We start from the raw sequence: 27,827 nt of genomic DNA, 5'->3' as shown, positions 1-27,827 counted from the left end.
GGCGGACGTCATCAAGAGTCGCCGCCGCTGCTGCTCGTGGCTTGGTGGGACATTTTGGAGGCTGGCAAAGACTGTCAGGCGAAGGGTGGTCCCTTTAGGATGACGTCGGCAACGAACCTTTAAAAAAAGAAGAAGAAGAAGACAGTGCCTTGTCGCAAGGACCAAATGAGCAGCTGCCGGAGTAACAGCGAGCTGTAATCCGGACCAGTGTTATATTTTCTGTTATAACATTATTTTCACCAATGTTATATCCAGTTAGCTGAAACCTATGTATAATTTGTTAGTTCTTCGTTAGTTCACTATTTATTTCATTTGCAATGATTGAGCCGCGCGATTAACCTTTGACGAAAAGATCATATTCTCAATATTGCAACGAAATAATTGTATCTGTGAAGGGTCCTTGGCAGCTCTCTGAACTTGGTTGTTTTGTTGCAATCGTTTTATTTCATTGAGGACCCAGATTGTTGGGGGGCAATATGCTGACTCTGAACGGCTTAGAGAGGGCTGTAAAGCCCTGTGAAGTGGTATATAAATCTAAATGTCTATGGAGATTCTCAATCACCCAGGTCATGGTTGTCCCAAAGGTGCTTTTTTTCAAGAGGTAACTGGTTTTTCTGGTTTTTCTTTAAAGATGTTTTGCATCTCATCCAAGAAGCTTCTTCAGCTCATTCATCAAAAAAGTACCTTTGAGATCAGTCTAAATAGTATTGCTATTACCCAAACTAGGTAATTTCATTTGAGTAATGAAACGTCTGCAAGAAAAGAACCAAGCCCAGAAAGCACCAAGGACCTCTTGTTTCAACCTGAGCTACCAATATCCTCCCCTATGGGTCATTGTATCTGTGTATAAACATTCTTATAACATTTCAGTAATACATATAGATACATTATTTGCAGAGTTACTAGGGCTGCTAATATCCAGTGTGATACTGTCCCTATTTCCTGGACTTCTACATTTTTAACTTCAGGAAGTGTGTCCTAAGAAACTTGTATCTGCTTTCTATCTGGGATCTTTGTTATTTCTTCAATCTGCTTGGCTCATGCTTCTCATTTAGCATATAGATAGTCCTCCACTTATAACAGTTCATTTAGACTTATGACTATTTTTCACACAACCATTGCAGCATCTTCATGGTCAGATTCAAAAAAATTCACTACCGGTTCTGTGGGCGTGACTTGGTGGGCATAGCTGACGGTGGGCGTGGCTTGGTGGGTATGGCAGGGGAAGGTTACTGCAAAATCCTATTCCCTCTCCACCCCACTAACCTGCGTTCCAGCTCCGTTCTCCTATGCAGGGCAACAAAAGAAGACCCAGCTCATCAGCTGGGACTCGGGAGGCAGAGAAGAGATGGGGGCGGGGCCAGTCAAAGGTGGTATTTGCCAGTTCTCTGAACTACTCAAAATTTCCACTACTGGTTCTCCAGAATTAATCAGAACCTGCTGAATACCACCTCTATATTGATGGTCATGTGATCAATATTCATATCCTTGGCAACTGATTCATATTTATGATGGTTGCAATGTCCTGGGATCGTGTTGGAAGTAAAATCTGATCCGATTCCAAGCCAATAGATGGGGGCAGGGCCAGTCAGAGGTGGGATTTGCCGGTTCTCCGAACTACTCAAAATTTCTGCTACCGGTTCTCCAGAACTGCTCAGAACTTGCTGAATACCACCTCTGGCTGGTACCTATGGTAGCTGTCCATGCAAATAAGGACTTGGGGGGAAAATCAAGATTCTCAAATCAATGAAGACTTCAAATGGACAAAAACAATTTCCCCAGTACACAGGGAGGGAAAAGATAGGAGAATGCAGGTAGTATACACAGAGATCAGGACTCAAATTCCTTAATGTGCTTACTGAGGAGTAAGAGTTAGTGAAGTCAATGAGACCTATTACAGAGTAAATATATACTGTTTATGATTGCTAAATGAGATGCCCATAGTCTTTCTCTTTTTTATGTTTGCCTGATTGTGTGTGATTTCATGGAATCATAGGGCTTGAAGGGACTTTGAAGGTCTTCTAGTCCAACCCCTTGCTCAAAGCAGGAGTCTTATACCATCCCAAATAAATCTGTGTATGCGCAATCATTTATTTATTTATTTACAGATAGTCCTTGCTTACCAACTGCCTTATTTAGCAACCATTCAAAATTACAACAGGTGGGGGGGGAAAAGAACACATTCGTGATGCAATTCTTGCATTTACCACTTTTGCAGTATTCCACAATCATGTGATTACCATTCAGGGTCTTCGCAACTGGTCCGCATTTATGACTACCACAGTTTTCTGCAGTCACACGATCACCAATTGTGAACTTCACAGCCAGCAAGCAAAATTAATGGAGAAGTCAGAAATTAAATCACAAACCATGATCCTGTGATGTCTCACTTAATGACCACAGTGATTTGCTTAATGACAGAAGCAGAAATGACAAGTTCAGCCTAATCGCATGATTTTTCACTTAGCTACTGCAGCTCTTAGCAACAGAATTACTGCTCCTAATTCTGGTTGATAAATTCTGGTTCCTGTATTTTATCCTGCTTTTTTTTTTATTGTGGTCTCTGAGCATTGCATATATAAACATGAATCTATGCACAAACATGTATAAATCAGTTCTTTGTCCACATGTATTGGGATGTAAAATCTCCAGGACTATTTTTTTAATATATATTTATAAGAAGAAACAGACATCTGGTGATCTCTGGAACGTAAAATTATATTTACTGTACTTACTAAGCTTTCGTCAGCCTCTGCTGACATCATCAATATTAAGCTACCATTACAGATATCAGTGTGTGTGTGTGTGTGTGTGTATACACATACATACATACATACATACATATGCTATAGATATATGGAGCTATATAGATATACACATACATATAGATAACATATATACACATACTGTACATATATACATACATACATTTTTAATTTGATCTTCCTTATTTGCAGTGAAGGTTATCTTAAATTCAAGGCTGCCTTCCTTCCTGGAAAATAGGGCATATCAGATACAGTGAAACTGCAAAAAGGATACTTGAACAGAGATGTGAAAGTATAGGTTCACACAGAGGTTAAAACTGGCATTCAGATGTGGGATTTCTTAAGCAATTGTGCTCAGCTATGTAAAATTTTCTAACCCCTTTGTGAACTGGAGACATCTATGTATATGCTTGGATAGCTTTGTTTTAAGCCTAATTAGACAAGTTTATTGTCGAAGTCCTAAACATTAATGGACTGGTAAAAACAACATGTTCCAGGCTTTTGATCAGCCAAGTTCAAAATATGTCCCCCTCTGCAGTAGAGCCTTGGCCTTATTGCTTGGTCAATGAAAGGAACCAGTTATACTTATTTTCCGGTCATTAGCTGTAACTGAGTTTAAGTCATATTATTTCAACCTTCATAAATGGTTAGTTCCTGAATGCATCTAAAAATTGTGGTTTAACTATTGCAATTGCACAGATAATTTTTCTGGCTCTATTACAGTTTTACCATTGTTCTATTTTTCCCCTTGGACTTTGGGGGGGATAAATAGAATAACAGACTATCAAAAAGACACTGTGCCACATACTTATACATATACAGTATGCATACATAAACAGTTTTCCTTTGCAAAAGAGAAAAAATAAGCAGGATTTTGCCTTCTGTCTTACAGATGGTATCCACCCAAAGCAGTTTATCAGGCAGAGTTAATGGAAGATATGTTTGTTCATATAATTAGTCGCCGAGAACAAGATTAAATTATACTGTAGGGAATGTCAGCCATGCCTCTAGCTCTTATGACAGACTAATCACAGTCTGTTCATTTAAATTCCCTTTAGTAGAATATTCAAACATGTTTGTTAAATGTACAGTATTTTCTCTATTTGAATCCCTATTCTATTGGAGTAAAACATTTAAGTAGTAATGCTCAAATCACAGTGCTGGGCAAAGACTTTTAGCAATAGTGGACAATATCTGTAGCTTGGGTGTAGGATGAGAGTGAAGGTTCATTCTGCAAACTTGTGGGTTACCAGTCTAAGTAACATTTTACCTAGCCTGGTAATGAAATGTTTGGAAACCAACCCTCAAGCTTGGAGAACGAACTTTCACTCTCAAAGACATTTAGATTCAGAAATGGCATGGGCTCTTGTTAACTTGCTGCCTTTAGATATTTAACAGATTAACAGAGTTGGAAGGGACCTTGTAGGTCATCTAGTCCAACCCCCGCGCAAGCAGGAGATCCTATGCCATTTCTGACAGATTGCAGCCCAGTCTCTTCTTGAAAGCTTCCATTGATGAAGCTCCCACAACTTCAGAAGGCAAGCTGTTCCATTGGTTGATTGCTCTCACAATCAGAAAATTTCTCCTTATTTCCAGGTTGAATATCTCCTTGTAATCCAATGCACCATATTGTAGAAATATGTTTGTAGTTTGTAGTCCATTGAATCTCACTTTGTAGTCCAGAGCACCATATTGGGAAAGCTGGAGTGCAAAATAAGACCTTTTCCCAAATTCTCCAGAGAGAACTCTTCTTTTATATTTTATCTTTGTCAGCTAATTATTGATTGATTGTGTGCAATGAAAATGGCATTGACTATTTCCAAATGGAGTTGTGTGTAGACATTCTCAGACATTCAGGTCATGGTTGTCCCAAAGGTGCTTTTTCAAGAGACCGCTGGATTTTCTTTGTTTTTGCTTGAAGATGTTTCACTTCTTATCCAAGAAGTGAAACATCTTCCAACAAAAAGAAAACCCAGTGGCCTTTTGAAAAAACACCTTTGGAACCAAACAGAGTTGTTTAAAAAATAATCAAAAGCACTCAGGTTTCATACAGGCCTCTGGAACTGTCCCATTGCTTTGCATGCCATCTACTTTTATCTTACACTGATCACTTCACTGGAAAAGAAAGCCATTGTCTAGCAGCCCTGCATCCATTGCCTTATTGCACTGCTTGGACAACCTGGAACCTCTCTGTTTCACCATGCTTCTTGACCTGTATATCAGTTTCTCATGAGGACAATGAGATGTTCTGGGATTCCTATTTTTCTGAGCATATTCCACAGCTTGATATGATCAACACATCAGAAAGTATTCTTTTGGCTTTCTCGGTTATTGAATGTCCATCAAGGATAATGCCTCACATTCCTCAGCCTTTTCTGAAGCCCGCTTGTACATCTGGCATCTCCGTTTTCATGTAGGGCTCTAATCTGCATTGTATGATCCTAAGCATTATTTAGTTATGTGAAATTAAGGAGAGTGTACAAAACACATACTTCTGGTTTACTGACTGCATTCTATTCCAAAAAGTTGGGTATTCTGCAAGAAAACAATCAGGCTCAAAGAGTGCTAAAAAACTTCTCATTTCAACCTGGAGCTACAAATATTCTCCTCTATTAGAACTCTCACAGACCCTCAGTTCTTCTTCAGTAACACATTGGGTGCCATCATAACTCAGGGGACCACCAGTTAATGGTGTATATAATCAATCATATTTTCTACCGACACATTTTCTTTGTAAAAATAGAGAAGTGACTTGTCATCACCTTCTTCCACACAGTATGAATGCCTTGTCATTAAGTCAGGGGTGTCAAACTCGATTTCATTGAAGGCTGCATCGGGTTTGTGTTTGACCTCCGGGGGGCAGGGTGGTCATGGTCATGGTGGGTATGGCCAGCTTGAGGTCACTCATGTCAGAGGCACCTGTGGTGGCCCAATGGCTCTGACAGTGAAAATGGGCTCCCGGGCTCCATTTTCGGCCACAATGACCTCCTGCAGCCTTCTGCCAGTGAAAATATGGCCTCCCTGAGCTCCATTTTTTTCTGGCAGAGGGCTGCAGGAGGCCATCACAGCCAAAAAAGGAGCCTGGGAGGGCCACGTGTGGTCCTCCCGAGCTTCATTTTCAGTGGCAAAGGCACCAGGGCAGAGGTGGTATTTAGCAGGTTCTGAGCAGTTCTGGAGAACTGGTAGCGGAAATTTTGAGTAGTTTGGAGAACTGGTAAATACCACCTTTGCCTGGAGATTTTACAGTATCCTTCCCCTGCCACGCCCACCAGCCACACCCACAGAACCGGTAGTAAAAAAAATTGAATCCCACCACTGCACCGCGGGCCGTTCCTTCACTGTTTCCAGGGCAGCCCTATGGGCCAGATCTAAGCACTCTGCAGGCCAGATCCGGTCCCTGGCCTTGAGTTTCACACCCCTGCATTAAGTGATCATCTGTCCCCATCATCTTTCTCCATCTCTGCTGCCCAATATAGATGACTGCTTGTTTTATCTGGATACCTGGAATGATCTTCACATCTTAGGTGATTCTGCTGTGAATATATGTTGCCTTGGCATGCACTCCTAATGTTCTTCACTCATCCCTCTTAAGAATATGCTCCCCCACCCACAAACGCACAGAGCAAGGCACCAGTATTCAGACATTTTAAAATTAAATCAATGTTAATAGATTTAAATCTTTTAATAATCAGAACTTTACAAAGTTCTTTGCTTTGATCTTATCTCTGAGATTTCAGGCAAGAGGTCCTTATCAGTGCAATCGCAATTTGTATGTGATTGGTTCACATCACAAATAATAAGCCCAATTTACCGAAAAATCAGAGCTCACTCTCTTTTTCAGTGACAGACATTTTGGAATATATTGTAGGCATCACTTTGTGCTGCCCTGGATACTTGTATGGCTATTTCCTTAGAGAAAGTACAGCATTAACTTAAGGAATTTGCTGACAATAGATGTCAGAAGGTGTAAGTTTCATTAAAGTAACATGGATGGTAGCCCCTGGTAAAATTATTCTCTTTCTTCATGAGTTTATTTCAACTGCTTTAAAACTTAGTTAAAATAATAAAGAAACATTCAAAAAAAATTACCTCCTAAATGCTAGAAGAGAATCAGTTTGGTATAATGGCTAAAGTACCAAGGTAGAAACTGTGAAACTGTGAGTTCTTGTGCCTTAGGCACAAAACTAGCTGGATGATCTTGGGCTAAATTTAATCTCAGAGACAATGGCAATCCACTTCTGAAACTTTGCTGTTATTACCTTTTTTGTCAGAGTACAACATGTGTACAATGAGATTGGCTGAGCCTCCCTTCGAGCACCCCCCCACAACACAACTCACAATGAGGAGAGAAGTCCCTAACCCAGTCCCAATCTTATTACACTATGTGACCTTATTGCACAACGTGCCAGCCCCGCAAGTCTATCATACTATGTTGACATGAAGTTATTTTCCATTCAGACGTCTGACAGCCCACGAGTAGAAACTGTTCTTCAGCCTGTGGGTGCGGCTGGCTATGCTTTTCCATCTCCTACCCGATGGTAGGAGAGTGAAGAAGTGCTGACCGGGATGTGAGTCATCCCTGAGAATTTTCCTCAATCTTCTAAGGCAGCGAGCCCTAGCGAGGTCATCTAGTAGTATCAGGGAACAGCGCACGATGTTTTGTGCTGTGCTCACCAGCCTCTGTAATGTCTTTCTATCCATGGCTGTCAAGCCAGCATACCACACCGTAATGCAATATGTGAGGACGCTGCAGAGACCTATCCAGCCTATCTTGAAGACAAAGAGGTTAGAATGCAGTATTGCAGGCTAATTCAGCTCACTCCCAGTAATTTCAAACCTCACTGGCTCAAGGTTGACTCAGCCTTCCAAGGTTGATAAAATGAGGACCCAGATTGTTGGGGGCACTATGCTGATATTTATAAATCACTTAGAGAGAAAGCACTATGAAGTGGTATATACAGTAAGTCTAGGTGCTGTTGCTATAAGAGTCATGATGGCGCAGTGGTTAGAATGCAGTATTGCAGGCTAAACTCTGCTCACACTTCCGGGAGTTTGATTCCTTCGATCCTGAACTGCTCAAAGTTGACTCAGCCTTCCATCCTTCTGAGGTCAGTAAAATGTGGACCCAGATTGTTGGGGGCAATAGGTTTACTCTATAAACCGCTTAAAAAGGGCTGTAAAGCACTGTGAAGCAGTATGTAAGTCTAAGTGTTATTGCTACTGCGAAAAAAGGGGAAAAATATGCTAGGGAAGCTCTGCCTATTGACATGATACCTGTTCCTCCCTACTTAGTTTCTTTACTCGAGCCCTTTTCCTTTCCCTCCTCCACACATTTGCCACATATCTTCCTCAAGAGGCCAAAGGAATGACTGTATAATGAGGAACTGTCCCTTATTCCAATCTGCTAGGTGCATGTTATTTCTGTATAATTGCAAACAAGAAAGAAAGAAAGAAAAAGGGTATGGATCTCAAAGGAGCATTAAATCAAAGAATTGAGTGCATAATATAATGTGCCATAAAAAAGTATTTTTATTTGCAACAAGCTAATGGGAGATATTTTGTGTCTCTACCACTAGATGGAGATCTTCTCCTTTTCTAGTTGGATTCCTTTCCTATTCAAACTTTGAGGATCAGAAAGACATTGTCAGGGAACTACAGAATTTTCATAACATTAAAAGATGTGTTTACACAACAGGTGACACTAGACTAAAAAGGCACTGGGTAAACGTGGGTAATTTATTACACTAATAACTAGAGTATACAAAACATTTGCTAGACCAATACTCGAATACAGCTCATCAGTCTGGAACCCACATTACGTATCTGATATTAACACAGTTGAGAAAGTCCAAAAATATTTCACAAGAAGTGTTCTCCACTCCTCTACTCATTGCAGAATACCTTATGCCACCAGACTTGAAATTCTAGACCTAGAAAACCTAGTATATAAAATCATACATTGCAATGTCCTATCTGTCAATGAATACTTCAGCTTCAACCATAACAATACAAGAGCAAACAATAGATACAAACTCAAGGTTAATCGCACCAAACTTGATTGCAGGAAATACGACTTCAGCAACAGAGTGGTCAATGTCTGGAATACTCTACCTGACTCTGTGGTTTCTTTCCCAAACCCCAAAAACTTTAACCTTAGACTTTGTACTATTGACCTCACCCTTTCCTAAGAGGTCTGTAGGGGGCGTGCATAAGCGCACCAACGTGCCTACCGTCCTTGTCCTATTGTTTCTTTTATTTTTCTTATATGTATCCATGTATTCATAACTATGTTTTTACTTTTACCTATTATCTTGTAAGCAATTGACAAACCAAATAAAATAATAAATAAATAAATAAATAAATAAAAAATATTTTTATTCAGCAGCAATTGGTTGTATGGTCTATCTCCCAGTATTATTGCACCTTGTATTGTTTATTGTGTTTAATCTTTTTATCAGGGATGTTTTGAGTTGTACTTTTTCTGTGTAAGCCTCTGAGAGTCTTCTGTTTGCTATGTATAGAAATATGCTTAATAAATTCAAATAAATAAAATCAATAGCAGTATTGCGATGGCTATGCTAGTTATAAACATGCATAACACGTGTCAATTTCCTATTAGTTTAATTTTATGCTGTTGCCTTATATAATTAGTCTTTACACTTTTTGTACATATAGGGCACTTTGTTCCCTACATTGCCTTCTAAAACATTGAATGGTCAGGCCTAAGGACCTGTGTTGTTGTGGTGGCTCTCTTGGGTTTTGACAATTTTCCTATTCTAGAATTTCCCAACATGAATACCAATTGCATACTACAGGTATCAACTTATGAACATACTAGGGACTAGACTATTCATTGTTAAGCAGTGTGGTCATTAGATGAGGCACCATGTGACCAGGGGTGGGATTCTCCCGGTTCGGACCGGTTCAGGTGAACCCCTAGCTCCAATGATCATCTGGCTCTGAACCGGTTCTCTCCAATGATCATGTAGGCCCGCCCACCTGCCTATATCTGCTCAACTGATTGCGGATTGCTGCACCTCAGCTGTGTTCCTTCCCTGAAGTAATCTCGAAGGTAAGTAATTTCGAAAGCTGTGCATGCACGATTAGCGAACCGGTTGTTACATCGGCACCATCCCACCACTGCATCACCCCTGATTTTATGACCTTTTTTTGCCATAATCTTTTTTGCCATAAATCACCTACAATCATTAAATGAGATCATGTGACCATGACTTGTGACCTCTTGTGGACTTCTCCCATTGATTCCTTATTGGAAACCGCCTGAGAAGGTCACAAATGGCAGTCATGGAACCACAGGATGCTGCAACTGTTGTACCTGCACAAAGGTTGCTAAGCACTTAAATCATGGTCACATGACAGGAGGGATGCTACGACAGGCATAAGTGCGAGGACCAGTCATAGATCATAATTGTAAATCATCCTTTTACTGCTATCATAATATCGAACAGTGTCTAAATGAATGTTATTAAATGAGGACTAAGTGTATTATCTTGATTTCCTTGTACATGACCCATTTAGAGGTAATGGAGAAGAGGTTTTATTTGTGTCTGTACCACTGATGAACTTAATATGTTACTTGTGGCAAGCGTAGTATGTTTAGACACACTTTGTTATGTGAGAATAACAACTGTGCATTGTCAACCTTATGTAGAGTTTAGCATATTGTGTGAACAAAATACTTAGCACTTAATGCTTAACACAACTTCATTTGATTTCCACTGAAATTCTGTCTAAATTCTGTTTTCTTATTGCTGACTGAAAATATTACTTTTTGGGGAATACAAACATTACACAGTGAAGAAACTAAACTAAGGTTTTCTCTTCCTAGAAAGATAAGGTGATATTTAGTGAATGATACCAGTATAAATTAGATTTAACTCTATTAGCTTTCTCTTTTCCCATGCCTTTAATTCCTTTTGTTTTTTCCATGAATAAAGGCAAAAATATGTGTGTCCTGGGATAATGTTGCATGGATTGCTCCTGTGATTGTGTAGAACAGATGGGGAGGAAGTTTAACCACCAGGTTGTAAGAACACAAGCGAGCGGTCAGACGAGGAAACCCGAACTTGTTGGTAGCCTCACATTGCACTGAACAAGGACATACATTCAGTTTCACAGCTATTAAGATTGTTAGCCATGCAGGTACAAAAACAGCCAGAGAAATGATTGAAGCCTGGGAAATGGGCCCCTTCTCAGTGAACAGGAGCGCTGATTTACCACCAGCTTATCAGGTACTTAGGAGCTGAGGGCTTGGCAGCACAAGCAAACAACAGCCAATCACCAGCCATCAACACACCAATTAAACAATAGGAAGGCACTACATAAATACGACTCATGGAATAACCCAAAGCACATATCCAGTAGAGCAGGAGTGTCAAACTCATGGCCTGTGGGCTGGATGTGTCACGTTCTGGCCCCGCCCCCACCTGGTTTAATGAAGGGGGGGAAGTCCCGATGTGTCACAAGATGCCGCCGTGATGACATGAGTTTGACACCCCTGTAGCAGAGAGAAGTTCTTTGGAGATGGGCTCCAGCATGAGTCCGAAACTCAGATGAATAAACCTCTGGCCTGGTTACCAAACCAGAACGGATCTTACTCTATTTCTTTTTTCTTGTTTTCTGTTTTGTTTTGTTTTTAACCTCGAAAGAAGATAGCATATAATGGAAAGCACAAGATAAGACACAAACCAAAATAGGAATCATATGCACTGAAATATACCATTTTAATATTTGATACAGGACTGTTTCTAGAACTAAAAAGATCCTGAGGATTCTTCCATGTCCATCATGACTTTTAGATGTTTCATATTTTGACCCCAACAAAGAGCTGATTGTCAGTTGGATCGGCCTCTGATGATCAGCTGTTTCAGGCTGCAGGGATCGCCATCACCATTGCAAGGAGGCGAACAGCTGGGAGGCAGAGGCTGAAGGGCGGGGGCCAGTGGGTGGGTGGGGCTTTGGCAACATTCACTGTATAAGATGCTCAGACATTTCCACCCACCTTTTTGGGGAGGGGGGGAAGTGTGTCTTATGCACCGAAAAATTTGGTAAGTACCGGACTGATGGTTTCTTATCAACAAAGTAACTCTAAGGAACTAAACAAAATGACATGTTCATTCAAACAACATTTGCTTGGTTTTGATGGCAAATAAACTCATTTGCACATTTCTTTTTAAACTGCCCTATGAATGGAATGAAAATTTTGAATAATCCTAGCTGCCATTAATTAGCAGTCTTTTAACAATGGTAACTGAAGATGGAATTAACTCCCAAACTCTACTCCAACAAAAAGGACAATCCTTTTAAAAGCAGCAGAATTGTTTTATAATAGATAGGAGACAGACCTTCATTCCTGGATTTTTATCTAATTAAAAGTAAGCTTTCCTTGATTATCCAAATCTAATTTAAAGGATATCATACCACCAAATAAACTAACAATGCTAATAAAAAAAGTGGGCATTTAGATCATTTTAGGTGAAGGAAGAAACTGAAATGGTCATTTTCAGTGATAAGGCTGAGGATCTCATCCTCACCATGCTGGCTGGGGAATTCTGGGAATTGACGTCCACACCTCTTCAAGTTGCCAAAGTTTGAGAAATACTGTTTTATGGTGCAGAACAGAGGTAGAATCCTGCTTGAAGTCCCTATTCTAACTAATACTCTGTAGATAGAAGAGTTAAAGCTGGAATAACCAAAGCAATCTGTCATTTGAAACTTCCTGCTAATTGCCCACAGTATTGTTTCCACTGGCTCAGAAAATTTCTCTGTGTTGGTAGATCTAGAGAAATAAGAATAATCTAAATTCTTACTCACCTCTTTTTCTCTATCCCTGTTTTTGTCTGCCCTTTATTCTAGTATTCTGAAGTTGCCAGTATTTAAGAACAAACATCAAGCTAATATTTTGAACTGAATAGCATGTATGCTTGCTCTAATCCGGATAGAGAGACTGACCAGGTGTGTGGAAATACAAACTAAACCAGAAATGTCTCACAGTAATTTCTCTACACTCACAAGATGCTGGATTAAGCTAGAAAGGGACTGAGTCAGGGGTGGGATTCTACCGGTTCGTCTCAGTTCAGCAGAACTGGCGAACCGGTTCGCTCTGACGATCAGCTGCTGGGCCCACCTGCCCACCCCGGCTCCATACTGACCTTTATTTCCTGCTTTTGATGCTTGGCTGCATCGTGCAGCACAGCAGATTGCCACACGTCAGCTATTGAAGGGGAGAGTGCAGGAGTACAGGAGAAGGTCAGTATGAACACCTCTGCACACACGCAAAGCACGTGTGCATTCACAAAGCACACTACCAAGCCACGCCCACCAAACCAGTGGTAAACCAATTTGAATCCCACCCCTGGACTGGATAGTTTATAGTTCAGGGTATTGCAGTAAACCCACCAATGGTTTAAGATGTTGTGTGAACAATGTTATCAAGGCAATCTTTACAGTAAAGTGTTTTATTTGTTTGAAATGCTGATGTATGATACTGTGTCCAAACAACTGTGCTTGGCCCCAGTAGATGATCAGCATTAAGTAATCTGTCTCTGAAATGTATAAAAATCTATAAGCAACTAGCATGGTTACGTTTTTCTCTCTTGGACAATCATAGTGTAATACTTCTCACCTCAAGAGGTCCTTGGTACTCTCTGAGCTTGCTAGTTTTCTTGCAGATGTTTCATTACCCTAACTAGGTAACATCATCAGTGTTTGTCTAAGCAGGGGTCCCCAAACTTGGCAATTTTAAGACTTGTGGACTTCAACTCCCAGAATTCTTCAGCTGGCTGAGGAATTCTGGGAGTTGAATTCCGTAAGTCTTAAAGTTGCCTAGTTTGGAGACCTCTGGTCTAGAGTCTAGACATAATGAAATGTCAGCCAGAAAACAAGCAAGCTCAGAGAGCACCAAGGACCTCCTCATTGCAACCCTGAGCTACAAATATTCTCCTTTATTGGTACTTCTCACCCTCTCTTATTTTCTTTCACAACTTTTGCAATTGAATTTCCCCCTCTCTTTAATTAAATGCAGAAAGTTTTCATTTCAGTAGAACAGCATCAGTAAGTTTTCCCTTTCTCTGTGTTGTCACCTATCTGAGAGTCTTCTGTCTGCCATTATTTCATAGCAATCTGCAGTCAAGCATTTTGGATGACCTGATATTAGAAAATGAAAGAGGCCTTCCTTTCCCTCATTCTGTGGTGCTACAGATTCTGTAGAGTTTCATGGGCTCAGCCAAATATCAATGGCTTTGATGAAGTAAAAAATAAGGTAATGGACTCTCTGCAGACTTTACTCTACTAGTTGTTGCCAACTATACGGGGTAATGCTCAGTTTCAAAGCCATTGAGCCACCGCTGCCAGAAGACATTTCCACAGTCATGTGGCCAGCATAGCATGATGGAGTGCTGTTACCTTCCCACCAAAGTGGTTACCTATTTTGTTCAGAATATTGCAGTGTAAATTCAGCGCCAGAAAAGTAAACACAGATGACTGAGGCTTCTTTTAACTTTTTTATAAACATATAAAGTAAATTTTACAGTACCAGTTGTAGATTTCTCCAACATGGAGCAAACTCAAACAGAAGCAGACATGTTACAAGTTCAGAGCAGAACAGCAACTCAGGAGCCCAGAAACAGACATCAGTTTCACTTTAGTTCAGCAGGCAAGCAAGCAAATTTCACTTTAGAGCTGAGCACATAACAGAGATAAACCCCGCCCAGATTCTCCCTTTAAGTTTCAGCCCTCAATTCAGCTCTCATCGGTTGAACTTGTTACTAAGCTCTATTTCAGTTCATGAATATACTCTGACATATTTATCTATTTGCATGCTTTCAAACTGCTAGGTTGGCAGGATGGGAGGATGGGAGCTCACCCTATTACATGATGCTTGGGTATTAAACCTGGGCTGCCTGTTTTAACCATTGAGCCATTGTGCTGCCAGCTTTGAAGAAGTAAAAAATAAATATTGATCCAACTTTGTTTCATTTGCAAAGGTGATCTCAAAGTGACCTAACTGCAAAGTATCAATATGATTTCCCTCAGCTATCAATTTTTCTGGCACTATGTAATTTCCCTAAAAATGTTGAAAGATTACAGTTATTTTATATGTTTCTTGACATTGATACTTCGTGCTAGAGTGAGTTTTCGATTACAGATTTATCTTGCAGTCTCCAGGCCAGAAATGGGAATTAGCCACAGATTAAATGCTTCACCTGGATTTGGATAATACTAAATATAAATATCTAAATATGTCTAATTTTAAGGCAGAGTGGGAAATCTGTAATCTCCAGGGCAATTCTATACTACAAATCCCAGTGTCCCTTATTGTTTATCAAGCTGGTGGTAGGTCAACAATTTTTTTATTTTCATTTAAACTAAAAAGGCTATGAGCTGATCCCAACTAGAATCTGGGATCCCTGCATGCAAAGCAGGTGTCCCAATTGAGCTATGGACACTATGCAGATTCATATTTAAAAGTTCTTGTTGTAATTGCCTGGCTTGAAGTCCAATTCATTCTGAGTCTTGACAAATAATTTGAACACCTTGTAATGGAATTGTTTCTCAAGCTGTATTAGCAATAACTGGAAAAGATTCATTGACAGTAATTAAGACTGCCAAATATAGGCTGCAAAAATCCAGATGAACAGAAGACGGCACCAAACAGACTTCAAAAATTCTGCTATCATCAGGAATTTTGCAGCCCAGATCTGGCAGCCTTAATAATGATCCTTTGATGGCAGCTGCTGAAAAACATGAATAGGGCAAGAAGAGAAATGGATAACCTCTGTGTGAGTTGCCATAGCTACTAGACATATTTATTCTCTGACGTCCAGTTGAATTCCTTTGCATCAGAATTTCTTCTGCGCTGGGCTGTGTCTCTCATATTCCACCCTGAGAAAAGCCAAGCTCTGCAATCATATTCAATCATCCAAATTAAGTTGCTTCTAATATTCATGACTGGGGACTCTGGTATCCAATCAAGTGCAGGAATGGGGATTTATGAATCAGTGGAAAACTTGGTCTCTGTATTTGTAGATTTTTCTTGTGTGTTCTTATTTCTTCAAGACTCGTTTTAAAAAAAGAACTCCAAAAAATATTAAATAGGACTTAAATTAATTTGGCATGTACTGTATATTTCCTGCAAATGTATAACCCCCTCCATGTATACATTTTTCTATACAATATCTTTTAATACTTCATTTGTGAAATTTCTTTATATTTTATCTAGATATAATAAAGACAGAGGCATCTTTTCTCTAGTCAGAAGAAAGATTATTCTCTCTCTCCCTTTCTCTCTCTCCCTCTCTCCTTCCCTCCATCCCTGTGTGTGTGTGTGTGATTACAATTTTTGGATTCAGGCTGGGCTCTTAAAATTCACACCATTTAGTAATTAAATATCCATAATTTGAGTCAGTATAGTATACTGCAGGGGCCTGAGGGCCAAATCTGGCTCTCGGGGTACTTAGATCTGGCCTGCGGGGCCAACTGGAAACAGAAAATGACCTGCCCGTGGTGCCTCTGCCAGCAAAAATATAGCTCAGGGAAGTCCTGCATAGCCCCCTGAGCTCCATTTTTGCTGGCAGGGGCTGCAGGAGGCCGTTGCGGCCAAAAACAGAGCCTCGACGAGTGATGTTGAGCTGGCCATGCCAACCCTAGTCATGCCCACCCTGTCCACACACCCCCCCGAGGTCAAACACAACCCTGATTCGACCCTCAATGAAATGGAGTTTGACACCCATGGGATACTGAATCATAAACTAATGAAACTAGCTAGGTTCGCAAAGCACGCTAAGAATTCTCCATGGCTCCCATTTGTGTGACTGCCGAAATTATATCAACCTAGATTTTGTGCCCCTATTACAGAGGTGGGCAACTGTGGCCTCATTACAATCTGTGGAGCTCATGTTTGAGAATTCCTGCTGGCTCAGAAATTCTGGGAGTTGAAGTCCACACATCATAAAGGATTGCCTATCCCTGCTCTATTGTTAATCCCATTTCCTTCTATTCTGGTTTGTAACCAGAGGATGGTATCGTTTCCCACATAGAGAATGGTGTCATCCATGTACCTTTTCATTGCTTTTATTGCTATCAGCCATTCACCAATCAGTATAGCCATAACTTCTCCTAGTCTGGGTATCAGCTCTGAAATTGAGAGAGATGGCAAACAAAGGAGAGGTGAGGGAAGGAGGACTTTACCTGCCCTGTCTCTGGGGGCAGATCTGGAGGAAATCTTATCACAACTCAACAACTGGACAGGCATTGGGCAGGGGGATGCATGAGATGACTGTTTCTTTGCTATTTTACAGAGTGGACAAGACCCTGCGTAACCTGTTAGCAGTTGTTTTTTTATTTTTTATTTTTATTTATTTATTTTTGTCAATTGCTTACAAGATAATAGGTATAAGTAAAAACATAGTTATGAATACATGGATACATATAAGAAAAATAAAAAATAAAAGAAACAATAGGACAGGGATGGTAGGCACGTTGGTGCGCTTATGCACGCCCCCTACAGACCTCTTAGGAAAGGGGTGAGGTCAATAGTAGACAGTCTAAGGTTAAAGTTTTTGGGGTTTGGGGAAGAAACCACAGAGTCAGGTAGAGTATTCCAGACATTGACCACTCTGTTGCTTGGTGCAATCAAGTTTTGAGTTTACTTTTTGTATCTATTGTTTGCTCTTGTGTTGTTATAGTTGAAGCTGAAGTATTCATTGACAGGTAGGACATTGCAATGTATGATTTTATATACTATACTTAGATCGGACCAAAGGCGGCATAGTTCTAGGTTTTCTAGGTCTAGAATTTCGAGTCTGGTGGCATAAGGTATTCTGCAACGAGTAGAGGAGTGGAAAACTCTTCTTGTGAAATATTTCTGGACTTTCTCAACTGTGTTAATATCAGATACGTAATGTGGGTTCCAAACTGATGAGCTGTATTCGAGTATTGGTCTAGCAAATGTTTTGTATGCTCTAGTTAGTAGTGTAATATTATCAGAGAAAAAGCTACGTAAAATTAGGTTAACAACTCTTAATGCCTTTTTGGGAAAACACTGCTTCAGCACTGAAACAGTTAAGGACAACTTTAAACTGCTCCCAGTAACCTGTCCTAGAGATCTAAGTGTCAATATGTTAAATCTTTAAGCTACCCTAGTTGTTGCCATGATGGCATGGATGTCCAAGCCTGAACACAGACACCCAAGGCCAAAGTATGTGTCATAATGTCATGGCACAAGCTCTGCTCTTTATACCTGTGTTGCAGTATTGCTTGCAAGCGGTGGTGGGATTCAAATTTTTTTACCACCGGTTCTGTGGATGTGGCTTGGTGGGCATGAATTGCATACGCATGTGCGCTTCACACATGCACACGCCAAATGTGTACTGTGCGTGCACGCAGAGGATTTGCTACTGACCTTCTCCTGCAATCCTGCACTTTCCCTGTGTCTTCAACAGCTGAAGTGCTGCAATCCACTGTGCCGTGCAAAGCAGCTGAGCTTCAAAACCAGGAAATAAAAGTCAGAATAGAACTGGGGCAGGCAAGAGGGCCCAGCAGCTGATCGTTGGCGCGAACTGTTTCGCTCACAGATGATCCTTGGAGCTACCGGTTCAGTTGAACTGGGCCAAGTCAGTAGAATACCACCACTGCTTGCGCAAGAAATAATACAGTTTGTAGCCTGACATCATGATGCATGTTTTGTACTGGCCTCTTTACCAACCAGCAGAACCATATCGCTTTGAAAAAGAAAGGATTTTAAAAAGTCATCTGGAGGAACAGCTGCTTGTAAATACATCATAGCCCAGTGAGTGCTCCCTAAATTGGTACCATCCAGGTACATTTGTTTACTTATTTACAGGGCTCATTGCCCATTCCAATTAGACTCTGAATGGTATGAGTCCTAGAATTCTTAGACAACAGTCATTTTAGGTGGGGAGCATGGGAAATTAACTCTAGCAAACTTGAGATCACCAGAATGGAGAAGGCTATGATAGAGTACAACTCGAAGAAAATGTTATGTAAAGCTACCCTTTTCAAACGCTGCCCTTAGTGAATGAATGAATGAATGAACTGTGGTGTAGAAGTTTAGTCATGGACAGTAACAAACAAAAATAAGCAGAGCACAAATGCCTGCAATTTGTAATGCTAGCAATAATATTCCCTTGTAGGATCCTGAAACCCAGATTCCAATGTGAAGGAGATTTGTATGTGACATTGCTGTTTTTTTTTTTTATAGACTGGGTTTTTTTTTAACATTATAAAATCCTTTCCCAATCTGATATCCTTCTGATATGTGGACAATACCCATAATTTCAACCATGATGGCCATTTGGAGTCAACATTATGAAACACTTGGCTGGGTCAAGTGTTAACTGGGAAATAATTACATTGATAAAATATCCTCTAAAGAATTATAGCTTTTGTAGTAGATCACAGCTCTAAGAATTCCCAGCCAATGGAGTGATTTGAAAAGCTAGAACCTTTCATCCAAATCAGAGCAGAATAACACAGTTGGAAGGGGCCTTGGAGGTCTTCTAGTCCAACCCCTCGCTTAAGCAAGAAACCCTATACCTTTTCAGAGAAATGGTTGTTCAATTTCTCCTTAAAAACTTCCAGTGTTGGAGCATTCACAACTTCTGGAGGCAAGTTGTTCCACTAATTAACTGTTCTTACTGTCAGGAAATTTCTCCTTAGTTTTAGGTTGCTTCTCTCCTTGATTAGTTTCCACCCATTGCTTCTTATCCTGCCCTCAGGTACTTTGGAGAATAGCTTGACTCCCTCTTCTTTGTGACAAGCCCTGTGATATTGAAAGACTGCTATCATGTCACCCCTTGTCCTTCTTTTCATTAAACTAGACATATTCAATTCCAACAACCGTTCTTTATATGTTTTGGCCTCCAATCCCCTAATCATCTTTGTTGCTCTTCTCTGCACTCTTTGTAGAGTCTCAACATCTTTTTTACATTGTGGCAGCCAAAGCTGGATGTAATATTCCAAGTGTGGCCTTACCAAGGCATTTTAGAGTGGTATTAACACTGCATGTGATCTTGATTCTATCCCTCTGTTAATGCAGCCTAGGACTGGGTTGGCGTTTTTGGCAAATCCACTGAAAGACATCAGTTGGAGAATGCTAATATATAATTTTGAAGATCTTGACCTTTATTCTGAAGTAAAAGAATTTTGCTAAAAGAATTTGGCAGTGTGGCCATCTTTGATGCTGACTTGGATGGAAAGGTGACCAGAGGCTTCATATAGGGCAGGAATTAAAGTTCCATTATTGTGGTTTCAGCTAGGGTTTCCTTTTGGAAAACAACCTAACTGCTCAACAGTGATTACTGAAAACAAATGAGCTAAGTAAAAGATAAAACTCACCGCTGAACAGCACCAATTTGTACTCCTTCCACATTGTTGCAGTAGAGGGAGCTGGAAGAGATTTGTTGAGAACAGGTGGAGTGAATTATTCATCAGGAGATATTTGGTACCCTCATTATTTCTGGCTTTTTTGGATTCTTCTATATAACCAACTTAACTAGCTTTATAATGATGGGTATAATGCTTTGGCAGTATATTTTCTTGGATTATTCTGTACTATTGTTTACTCATACAAATTTCAAGGTGTGTGCAAAAGAAAAAAAACCCTTGCATGTCATAAAATGGGCCCAAGGGAGAATATTTTGTGGCAATGTCTTTATTGTGTTGATTGGTTCCTTGCATTTCACAGGATGAAAATATGGAAATGCTATCTGGTTGGGGAAAGATTTAGCTGCATACTGAATTGGATGACGCTAATTCATAATTTTTATGGCCTCCTTGTTTAAATTGCAAAAATGAGGCTCTAAAATATTAGCATCTCACTTTTTATTGTAAGTGAAAAAGATGCACTTTGGACACAGTAATATTTTTTTCTGTAAATGCTTGTAACTTACCACATAGTGTTGGCTGACAAGAGGCTCTTTTTTCCCAACATGAACGCTTTTACTGAGAAATGAAAATATGAGTGGTTTTAATGCAGACATAAGAAAGCAAATGACTTCAAGATATTTTGGCCTTCAAATCCCATCATTTTTCATTGGTATAGCCAATGGCAAGGGGACTGTTGAAATTATAATCCAAAAAACTCTGAAAGTTGCCAAATGTAATAGAATATTTAATAGATCCTGGGAACAGAGAGAAGGAAGCAAGATCATGATGGGACGGAGTTGGGCCATATAGAAAAGATAATGTCTGATCTACGTGAGGACAAACAGAAATCAGAAATCAAATGTAAATAAGTGTACACCATGCATGCAATACAACTGCATTGCTTTTATTTTGAAGGTGTCTACTTTTTTAATGTATGTATGTATGTGCATGCATGTCTACATACCTTCAAAGTAATATGTTGGACCCAGTTTCTCATGTGGCTTCTTGGGAAAATTAATTGTCCATCCCTGAACTATAATGTAAAGCAGGGGAGATAGTGAAATCACGGGAAGGGGAAAAAAGAGTACCCCCTCCCCCAAAAAAAACACCAAAGATAATGGTTGTAACTGCATGAGTGAAACGTATATGTGTATGCAAAGATGACACATATTTTTAAAAAGAGGGCAAGGGCTTCAGATGGTGTGACTGTCATCTTAATTTTTTTGGTCTCCACCCACCTGCAGCATGGATGCCATTGAGATCAGGGGAATTAATTGCACTCTAAGCTAATGTTTCTCAATCTCAGCAACTTTGATAGGTATGGACTTCAACTCCCAGAAGCCCCCAGCCATTCTGGAAGTGGAAATCCACACCTCTTAAAATTGCTGAGGTTGAGAAACATGACTCCAAGGCTAAGCTGTTACTGTGCTGTAACTCCCAACACTTCTATCTGATACATCTAATAGTGGAGAATCTGTAGTTCAGAAAGAGACAACTGTTATATTCTGAGCATGGGTGCAAGGAACGGAGACGAGTCAGAGAACTAGTGAACTTCAACTCTTTATTAAGGATTAGAAACAGAGCGAGAAAACCCTGGGCAGCAGCAGCTCTTTTATAGAGCTGGCTGCAGACCCGTTAACCAATGAATTATGTCCAAATGCTTAACTTTTGCCCAATGGGAGATGTTCAACTAATAGCCAATCAGGCTGCTCCGTAAGGACCAATCCCTGTTCGCTATCCATGGGCCAATCAAAGGTGCAGGATTACAAGCCTGCTTATCATGAGGTTGACAAGTTTTATTAAATAGTTTTTATTAGTTCATAACAACAACCATGGAGTTGCAGGTGCTCATTTAGGTGGCTGAATCCAACTCCCTACTCACTACAGAAATCCAGATGAAAGCACCCCTGACAGCTAACTAGCTTGTTTGAACACATCAGATGAAATTTATTTATTTGATTTTATTAATTTGATTTGTCAATCGCTTACAAGATAATAGGTATAAGTATAAACATGAATAAGAATACAGAAAATAGGTATGATTAAATGGGGACAATAGGACAGGGATGGGAGGCACAATGGTGCACTTATGCACACCCCTTACCTCTTAGGAATGGGGTGAGGTCAATAGTGGATAGTTTGAGGGTGAAAGAGTGGAGGTTTGAGGATGTAACAACAGAGTCAGGTAGTGCATTCCAGACATTGACCACTCTGTTGCTGAAATCGTACTTTCAGCAATTAAGTTTGGAGCTGTTTACATTGAGTTTGTATCTGTTGTGTGCTCTTGTATTGTTGTGGTTGAATCTGAAGTAGTCATTGACTGGTAGGACATTGTAGCAGATAATTTTGTGTACTACGCTTAAGTCCAACCATAGGTGGCGTAGTTCAAGGTTGTCCAAGCCCAAAATTTCAAGCCTGATGATATAGGGTATTCTGTTGAGAGCAGAGGAGTGTAGTACTCTTCTCGTGAAATACTTCTCAATTGTATTAATGTCCGATATACAGTGTGGATTCCAGACAGATGAGCTGTCTGGAATCAATGACAAATGGAATTTCTCATGTCTCTGGCTAATGTGGTTAGTGGTTCCATCATTTTCTGAATGTTTATTTAATTGCCCACCAGTGGAAAATTTTAAAGATACTGCTTTAAATGTCAGATTGTAATGTATGAATGCATTAAAATACAGGTTTTGGATCAGAGCTTAGAGGCCAGCGAGATCTCCAGAAATGGAGGCAGCGGACATTTCTGCCTGAATTCATTTTTAACAAGTCAGAGTTGATACCCAACTTTGTATATAATATAACTCAAAAGTTCTATTTTTAGTTGAATAAAGTCATCTCATTGACAGGGACAAGATTTGCCTACCAGCAAAGCTTTCCAAACCAAGGGCTACAAAATGTAATATTCTACAGCACTTTCTGTACTTTAAGGGTAATACTGATATTGATGGTGCCAAAAAGGAAAAAAAAATCCTCAATTTTTGATTGAGTTGGCAGTAGTCCAGGTGAACTCATAGAGAAGAAAAACCAATTAAGCAGTCAGGCAATTCTTGACTGTATCTTCTTTTGCGGTATAGACATGTGCTGGAACTGAATTTTAAAAATAATATATTGCCATTTGTTATTATGATAATAAGACAGATTGGAATGAACAAACCTATCAGTTTTGGATCTGTGTGACTATTCTGTTGGATTTCTGCATTAATGTATGAATGCATTAAACTGTGCATCTATTTGTATATGAAATTATGCCTCATACACTTACTTGGTACATGATTTCCATATAGGATACAAGGGTGATGTCAGGATGAGACGAGAATGTGGATTGCATCTGGGAAGTGCAGTGATGGCACCAGGTTTTTCTTTTTTCTACTTTTATTGTTGCTGACTTTATAATTGTATATACAGCATTACTTTATAAAATAGCCAGAATTAATTTTAAGAAGGGCAGCTATACAAATGTTTTAAATAAATACATTATATATAATGCTCAGGAAGAAAAATCTATCTCAGTATCCATTTCTGTCCTACTACCGCAGCACCATGGGACAGTGCCCTGGCATACTGCATTCTTGCATGGTATGGGAGCAGCTCTGTAGCGGACAAAAAGCTGTAGCTTTACAGAGAATCATTAAAACTGCCCAGAATATCACTGGGCTCCAGCTACCAGCCCTGGATGACATCTTTGCATCTCGCTGTTTGAGGAAGTTGCACAACATTCTCAGAGACTCTTCCCATCCTGCTTACAATCTCTATGAACTGTTGCCTTCTGGCAGAAGATACAGAACAATTAAAACTCGAACCACATGTTTTCTGAATAGTTTTTATCCCAGAGCTATAATTGCACTTAACAATGAACGTAAATACCACCATCAGTGAGCTGTTAGACAGTATTACTTGGTCTGTTGTATGGATGCTTATGTGTTTTTAGGAGGTGAGAATTTTGACGGGTGGGGAGGTGTTTGGGGATTGTTGTGTGTGTGCCTGTTGAGTCTGGTCTCTGGGTGTTATGTGAATTTCGTTGTATGTATACTGTGTATATATGTACAATGACAATAAAGAATATACATACATACATACATACATACATACATACATACATACATACATACATACATACTTTCTCTAATAGGCGAATATTCACATGCAATTTTTTTGTATAAATCTATCTTGCAAAATTTAGAGAAAAGGATAACTGTCTATTATTGGTTGATGTCTATTGAATTAGCGGCAAGTTAAGTCATATATAGACAGGAGCTACAATCACAAATGCAAGAGCAATAGCTAATGAAGTTCACAATAATTTGTTCCTTCAAAATGTAAGGTAGGCCAATATTATGAGTTCAAAGCAGAAATACTTTTACCTATTTTTAGGTGTTGTTCTTGATGATGATGGATTGAATATACAATTAATACTTTCCCAAACTTACAATCAGATTTGCAACTAGACTTTGAAACATTGGAATATCATGGCACACATTCAGGTAGTCCTCAACTTACAACAGTTCATTTAGTGACTGTTCAAATTTGCAACGGCACTGAAAAAGTGACTAATGACCATTTTTCACACTTATGACCATTGCAACATCTCCATGGTCATGTGATCAAAATTCTGACCGACTCCTATTTATGATGATTTGCAGTATCCCAGGTCATGTGATCATCTTTTGTGACCTTCTAGAGTTGCAATAATGCAGTGGTTAGAATGCAGAATTGCAGGCTAATTCATAGTCTCAATGGCTCAAGGTTGACTCAGCCTTCCATCCTTTCGAGGTCAGTAAAATGAGAACCCAGATTGTTGGGGGCAATATGCTGACTCTGTAAACCACTTAGAGAGGGCTGTAAAGCACTGTGAAGCAGTATATAAGTATGATGGATGGAATAATGGATGGAAACTGATCAAGGGGAGACTCAATCTAGAAATAAGGAGAAATTTTCTGACAGAACAATCAACCAATGGAACAGGTTGCCTTCAGAAGTTGTGGGAGCTTCATCACTGGAGACTTTCAAGAAGAAACTGGACTGCCATCTGTCAGAAATGGTGTATGGTCTCCTGGTTGAGCAGGGAGTTGGACTAGATGACCTACAAGGTCCCTTCCAACTCTGTTAATCTCTTATCTGTTATTGCTATTGCTGATAAGCAAAGTCAATGAGGAAGCCAGATTCACTTCACAACCATGTTACTAATTTAATAACTGCAATGATTCACTGGGACAAGAAAGGTTCTAAAATGGGGGCAAAGTTCACTTATCAATTCTCCTGCTTAACAACAGAAATTTTAGGCTGAATTGTGATTGTAAGTTGAGGATTCCCTGTAAATGTAGGTTACAAAAACTTGATCAGACATTGATAGAATCATAGAATATATGAATTTAGAATGATATTGGAGGTAGCTTAGCCCAACTCTCTGCCAAGTGCAAAAATCTATCATCCAGCCTCTGTTTCAACCTTTCCAGTGGGGTCTATGACAATTGCCACCTCACCATGGGACAACTTGCCACAGCTAACTCGCTACAGGAAAACTCTGTGCAGGACAAGAGTTGCACTGATATCAAAGAAATGTTGGAATAGAATCATAAAAGAAAGGATGCAAAAGGATGGACAAAATGAAGTCTGAAGGATACAAATTAAAACACTTTTTAAATATATTTTAAATAATTAAATTGAATTGATAAATTGTTCTGCAGAAAATTGGCCATGGAGAGTTGTCCCACAGTGAGTTGGCTATGACAAATAGTTTCATTCTGTGTCCAGTGAGTGAGTCTACCACTTCCTGAGGCAGTCTGTTTCTCTGAATTTTTTCTGTCCTACCTGTCAATGAATACTTCAGCTTTAACCATAACAACATAAGAGCAAGCAATAAATACAAACTCAAGGTTAATCACACCAAACTTGATTGCAGGAAATACGACTTCAGCAACAGAGTGGTCAATGTCTGGAATACTCTACCTGACTCTGTGGTTTCTTCCCCAAACCCCAAAAACTTTAACCTTAGACTGTCTACTATTGACCTCACCCCTTTCCTAAGAGGTCTGTAGGGGGTGTGCATAAGCGCACCAACGTGCCTACCGTCCCTGTCCTATTGTTTCTTTTATTTTTTATTTTTCTTATATGTATCCATGTATTCATAACTATGTTTTTACTTATACCTATTATCTTGTAAGCAATTGACATAAATAAATAAATAAATAAATAAATAAATAAATAAATAAATAAATAATTGTTCAACCAAAATCTACTTTTTTGTCATTTAAGCTGTTGTTGTTTTTAAAGCCATGTCATCTAGAATAACCCTGAACAATTCTGCCTTGTCTTCTAAATTAGCCCTTCAGCTACTTGAAAATGTTTATTTTGTCCCACCTACCTACCTTTTGTCCAAACTAGACATGGTAGATATCAAAGTGTTTGCTATGTGTGTATAGATGATTGCTCCTGCGAGTGGGAATCTGACCTGAACAATGATTAGTGAAACAGATTTTATAACCGTCCAAGAAAGGAGTGTAATTTTAAGGTAATATATTGCAGGATTGTGTAAAACCTAGTACCTAACCAACTATATTGTACCAGGAAGAGAGTCAGGGAACATTGGCTCTATGCATTTATGCCTGGAGAAAAAAGTCGGAAGAAAGTATTTTGAAATTAGTAATCTCTTAGACAAAGAATGATCAGAGTGATAGATAAAGAAGGGACACAGAGTAAATTCTGAATTCTCTATCAATATGCCACTACCCACTTGTGGATTGCAGGTAAGAGGTAATGATGAATCTGTGCCACTAAATTTTCTAAGCCAAATTTGTAATGAATGGAATGGTGATTTGCATTCCATTATGCTTTAGTAAAGACAGAAAATTTGGCCCCAACTTCTTCAAGAATTTACAGGGCTATAAAAATAGGTTTGCATATTTATTTATATAATTTACAATGTTACCCAACTCTAACAGTGTGACTCTGAACAATGTACTGTATATCATAAAAAATAAGTCATCAATTAAAAAAACACACCGTATAACAAACAAATAGAAAATATAAAATGGTCACCAAGCAACGTAATAAAACAACCAAAAAGGGACTTCATTCATCTAGTCCCTAATGCCTGAGGAAAGAGCATATGTCCAGTTGATTTTCTTCCCTGCTATATTTATGAACTTAACCTTTGGGATTTCTAAGACAAAGTTTAAAAGCCTGTGGCTTGCTTATGCCTTACTATGATGCCAGAGCTTCACACAGAACATGGGAATAAACGCCTCCCTAGAAATTTAACCAGAATTCAGAGTCTAGCATAGAAAAAGACAAGGCTATGATAACACTAATTTTACTGCAGATACGAGAAGCACTTATAATGAAGACCAGTTAATGAGGAATCTGCCAATTTGTTCTAGTGTATATGAACTTCTGGATTTAAGTCTTACATCTTTTTTTATCTGCCTTTATGTAGTGATGGGCTTATTGCTATTCTCTTGCAAGACCTGGGATATAAGGCCTCTAAGAAAAAGGCACAGTTGGTTTTAGAAAAGGTCTGATATTTGGGCTATGACATAGAACAGGGAAAACGTACCTTAGATCACGAACGCAAAGAGGCTATATGTCAGCTCCCAACACCTAACAATAGGAGAGACTTGAGAGGGATTTTAGAAGCCACTGACTTTTGTTGTATCT

General features: G+C 39.5%; 1 long non-coding RNA gene across 1 annotated transcript; it reads right to left on the bottom strand.

The window, feature by feature from the left end:
• Positions 1 to 46: 46 nt before the first annotated feature.
• Positions 47 to 27,827, bottom strand: LOC148133505 (uncharacterized). Its single transcript, XR_015746919.1, has 4 exons — positions 27,727 to 27,827; positions 20,696 to 20,747; positions 20,142 to 20,192; positions 47 to 117 (listed from the first exon to the last, which is right to left on the bottom strand). It is a non-coding gene; the product is annotated as an uncharacterized LOC148133505 (long non-coding RNA).

The sequence above is a fragment of the Notechis scutatus genome, chromosome 1 (genome assembly GCF_049901735.1).
Source record: "Notechis scutatus isolate UNSWTSFEM ecotype Mainland chromosome 1, rNotScu1.2, whole genome shotgun sequence".
NCBI classification, from domain to species: Eukaryota; Metazoa; Chordata; class Lepidosauria; order Squamata; family Elapidae; genus Notechis; species Notechis scutatus.
Note: the sequence above shows the minus strand (reverse complement) of the source record. Positions and strands in the feature narration are given on the sequence as shown.